The sequence below is a fragment of the Callospermophilus lateralis genome, chromosome 16, assembly GCF_048772815.1.
Source record: "Callospermophilus lateralis isolate mCalLat2 chromosome 16, mCalLat2.hap1, whole genome shotgun sequence".
Classification (NCBI taxonomy): domain Eukaryota; kingdom Metazoa; phylum Chordata; class Mammalia; order Rodentia; family Sciuridae; genus Callospermophilus; species Callospermophilus lateralis.
In genome coordinates, this window is record NC_135320.1 from 12,188,398 (window position 1) to 12,193,417 (window position 5,020).

A 5,020-nucleotide genomic window follows, 5' to 3' on the forward strand; every position below is an offset into this window, starting at 1 on the left:
ATCAGCATCCACTAATCGGAGAAAACATTTGGTCTTTAGTTTTCGGGACTGGCTCACTTCGCTTAGCATAATATCTCCAACTCTATCCATTTACCTGCAAAGGTCATAATTTTATTCTCTTTTAATGCTGAGTAATATTCCATTATACATTTATGCCACAGTTTCTTTATCTAATTATCTATTGATAGGCATCTAGGTTGGTTCCACAGTTTAGCTATTGTGAATTTAGGTGCTATAAACATTGGTTTGGCTATGTCACTGTAGTATGCTGATTTTAAGTCCTTTGGGTATAGACCAAGGAGTGGGATAGCTAGGTCAAATGGTGGTTCCATTCCAAGTTTTCTGAGGAATCTCCATACTGCTTTCCAAGTGTTGCACCAATTTGCAGTCCTTCCAGCAATGTGTGAGTGTGACTTTTTCTCTACATTCTCTCCAACACTTAATGTTGCTTGTACTCTTGATAACTACCATTCTGACTGGAGTGAGATGAAATTTTAGAGTAGTTTTGATTTGCATTTCTCTTATTATTAAAGATGTTGAGCACTTTTTCATGTATTTGTTGATTGCTTGTATATCTTCTTCTGAAATGTGTCTGTTTAGTGCCTTAGCCCATTTATTGACTGGGATGTTTGCATTTTGGCATTAAGTCTTTTGAGTTCTTTCTATATCATGGAGATCAGTGCTTTATCTGATGTGCATGTGGTAGATTTGTAGGCTCTCTTCACCTCAATGATTTTTTTTTTTTTTTTTTTGCCAAGAAGAAGCTTTTGAGTTTGAATCCATCCCATTTATTGATTCTTGATTTTATTTCTTGCATGTTAGGAGTCTTGTTAAGGAAGTTGGAGTCTAATCTGACAGGATGAGATATGGGCCTACTTTTTCCTCTGATAGGTGCAGGGTCTCTGGTCTAATTCCTTGGTTCTTGATCCACTCTGAGTTGAGTTTTCCTGCATGGTGAGACATAGAGCTTTAAATTCATTTTGCTACATATGGATTTTCAGTTCTCCCACTACCATTTGTTGAAGAGGCTATCTTTTCTCTAGTGAATATTTTTGGCACTTTTGTCTAGTATAACATAACTGTATTTTTTTTTTTGAGAGAGAGAGAGAGAGAGAGAGAGAGAGAGAGAATTTTAATATTTATTTTTTAGTTCTCGGCAGACATAACATCTTTATTTGTATGTGGTGCTGATGTACCATTGGTCTACAAGTCTATGTTGGTGCCAATACCACGCCATTTTTGTTACTATAGCTCTGTAGTATAGTTTAAGGTCTAGTATTGTGATGCCTCTTGCTTCACTTTTCTTGCTAAGGATTGCTTTGGCTATTCTGGGTCTTTTATTTTTCCAAATGAATTTCATGTTTACTTTTTCTATTTCTATAAAGAATGTCATTGGGATTTTAATAGGATTTGCATTAAATCTGTATAGTGCTTTTGGTAGTATGTCCATTTTGACAATATTAATTTGGCCTATCCAGGAGCATGGGAGATCTTTCCATCTTCTGAGGTTTTCTTCAATTTCTTTCTTTAATGTTCTATAGTTTTCATTGTGGAGGTCTTTCACCTCTTTTATTAGATTGATTCCCAGTTTTTTTTTTAAAGCTATTTTGAATGGGGTAGTTTTCCTAATTTCTCTTTCAGTGGATTCATCACTGATGTAAGTCATGTTCCTCATGACTAAAACACTCAGGGTCACTCCAGGTGAACTGGGCTACAATAAATAATCACACAAGAGACAGAGATTCCTTTTTCTTTGGGGTTCTGTGATTGCTCCTCTGATCTTAAGGATCCACAGAAATAGAGAGCATGCACATGCTGAACCCCTTTATTGAGGAGAAGCCATTCAAATGAGGCCAGGAGTCAAGTTTGGGGGGTTGAATCTAGCTTCGTGATGTCTTCTGTCAGCAGGTTGACTGACATCTAGGAAGGCCACACCCAAATGCAGAGTGAGAGAAGGGGACACTCAAAGGACGTTTCTATGGAACATTTTATCCCAAACAGGGCAAAAAGGTAACATCACAAAGGAACAGGTGAGTATAGCTCAATTCCATGGGTGACACACCTACATCTGAAGATACACCCTCAACTTCCTGAACCGGAACAACATCCAGGTCACTACAAAATGTAGTGACTGCCAAAGCCTCTCGCTCCAGGATAGAAGGCATGAATCATTCAAGTGGTTCCCCACAGATGTATAAGAATGCATTTGATTTGTGGGTGTTGATTTTATATCCTGCTACTTTGCTGATTCATTTATTAGTTCTAAAGTTTTCTGGTGGTATTTTTTTGGATCTTCTAGATATGGAATTATGTCATCAGCAAATAGTGATAGTTTGAGTTCTTTTTATCTATTTGAATCCCTTTAATTTCTTTCTTTTATCTAATTGCTCTGGCTAGAGTTTCAAGGACATTTTTGAATAGAAGTGGTGAAAGAGGACATCCTTGTCTTGTTCTCGTTTTCAGAAGGAATTCTTTCAATTTTTCTCCATTTAGAATGATGCTGGCCTTGGGTTTAGCATATATAGCTTTTACAATGTTGAATTATGTTCCTACTATTTCTAGAGTTTCTAGTGTTTTGAACATAAAGGTATGCTATTTTGTCAAATGCTTTTTCTGCATCAATTGAGGTGATTATATACTTTTTGTTTTTAAGTCTATTAATATGATGAATTATGTTTATTGATTTCCGTATGTTGAAACAACCCTGCATTCCTGAGACGAACCCCAGTTGATCTTGGTGCACTATTTTTTAAATATGTTTTTGTATGGGATTGGCCAGGATTTTATTGAGAATTTTTGCATCTATGTTCATCAGGATTATTGGTCTGAAGTTTTCTTTCCTTGATGTGTCTTTGGTTTTGGTATTAGGGTGATATTAGTCTCATTGAATGAGTTTGGAAGGGTTCCCTCCTTTTCTATTTCATGGAATACTTTGAGGAGTATTGGTGTTAATTCTTCTTTAAAAGTCTGGTAGAACTCGGCTAAGAATCCATCTGGATCTGAGCTTTTCTTGGTTGGTAGGCTTTTGATGAAGTTTTTTATTTCATTAATTGAAATTGATCTATTTAAATCATGTATGACCTCCTCACTAAGTTTGGGTAGGTTATATGTGTCTAGAAATTTGTCAATGTCTCAATATTTTCTATTTTATTGGAGTATAAATTTTCAAAATAGTTTCTTATTATCTTCTGTATTTCAGACATGTCCATTGTGATATTTCCTTCTTTATCTTATATTTCAGTAATTTGAGTTTTCTCTCTTTTTCCTCTTCATTAGCATGGCCAGTGGCTTATCTATTTTTTAAAAAATTTTTTAAAAGAACCAACTTTTTGTTTTGTCAAAAATTTTCAATTGTTTTTTTTCCGATTTTATCGATTTCAGCTCTGATTCTAATAATTTACTGTCTTCTACTGCGTTTGGTGTTGATTTGTTCTTTTCCTAGGGCTTTGAGATGTTGTTTTAGGTAATTTGTTGACTTTTTATTCTTTTAATTTTTATTCTTTTAATATGTTGACTTTTTATTCTTTTAATGAATGCACTGAATGCAATGAACTTTCCTCTTAGTACTGCCTTCACAGTGTCCCAGAGATTTTGATATGTTGTATCAGTGTTCTCATTTACCTCTAAGAATTTTTTTTTTTATTTCACCCTTGATTTCTTTTACTATTCATTCATCGTTCAATAGTGTGTCAGGGGAGGCTAGCTTCGCGGACAGAGGTGGGGCCAGGGCAGGTGGGGGTGGGGAGGGGGGAGGGAGACGGCCGGGAAGGGGAGCTGGCTACCATGGAGCTGGACCAATGGGTCCATCAGCTGAAATGAGTGTAAATAGCTTAAGGAGAACCAAGTGTGGACGCTGTTTGAAAAGGCTAAGGAAATTTTAACGAAAGAGCCAAATGTGCAAGAAATTCAGTGTCCTGTTACTGTCTGTGGAGATGTACATGGCTAATTCCATGACCTTATGGAACTCTTTAGAAATGGTGGAAAATCACCAGATACAAACTATCTGTTCATGGGTGACTATGTAGACAGAGGTTATTATTCTGTGGAGACTGTAACGCTTCTTGTAGCATTAAAGGTGCTTTATCCAGAACGCATTACAATATTGAGAGGAAATCATGAAAGCCGACAAATTACCCAAGTGTATGGCTTTTATGATGAATCTCTATGAAAGCATGGAAATGCCAATGTTTGGAAATATTTTACAGATCTATTTGATTACCTTCCACTTACAGCTTTAGTAGATGGACAGATATTCTGCCTCCATGATGGCCTCTCTCCATCCATAGATACACTGGATCATATAAGAGCCCTGGATCATTTACAAGAAGTTCCACATGAGACCAGGGTCCAATGTGTGCTCTGTTATGGTCAGATCCAGATGATCGTGGTGGCTGGGGTATTTCACCACGTGGTGCTGGTTACACATTTGAACAAGACATTTCTGAAACACTTAACCATGTCAATGGTCTCACACGGGTTTCACATGCCCACCAGCTTGTAATGGAAGGATATAGTTGGTGCCATGATCAGAATGTGGTTACCATTTTCAGTGCACCCAATTACTGTTACCGTTGTGGGAACCAGGCTGCTATCATGGAACTAGGTGACACTTTAAAATATTCTTTTCTTCAGTTTGACACAGCACCTCCTCGTGGAGAGCCTCATGTTACCCGGTGCACCCCAGACTTCTTCCTGTAAAGTCCTCCTGGGAAAAACTGCCTTTGTATGTGGAAGTATATCTGACTTAAAAAAAAAAAATATATATATATATAGTTGGACACAATACCTTTATAATACCTTCATTTGTTTTTATGTGGTGCTGAGGATTGAACCCAGGGCTTCGCACTTGCTAGGTGAGCGTACTACCATTGAGCCACAACACCAGCCCCTATCTTTCTTTTTTTTTGGGGGGTGTGTGTATGTTTTATTTATTTATTTATTTTTGGTTATTCAAAACATTACAAAGCTCTTGACATATCATATTTCATACATTTGATTCAAGCGGGTTATGAACTCCCAT

At 36.9% G+C, this 5,020-nt stretch overlaps 1 pseudogene; it reads left to right on the forward strand.

Moving 5' to 3' along the window:
* Positions 1-3,845: 3,845 nt before the first annotated feature.
* LOC143382138 (serine/threonine-protein phosphatase 2A catalytic subunit beta isoform pseudogene) lies at positions 3,846-4,698 on the forward strand (annotated as a pseudogene).
* Positions 4,699-5,020: the final 322 nt, after the last annotated feature.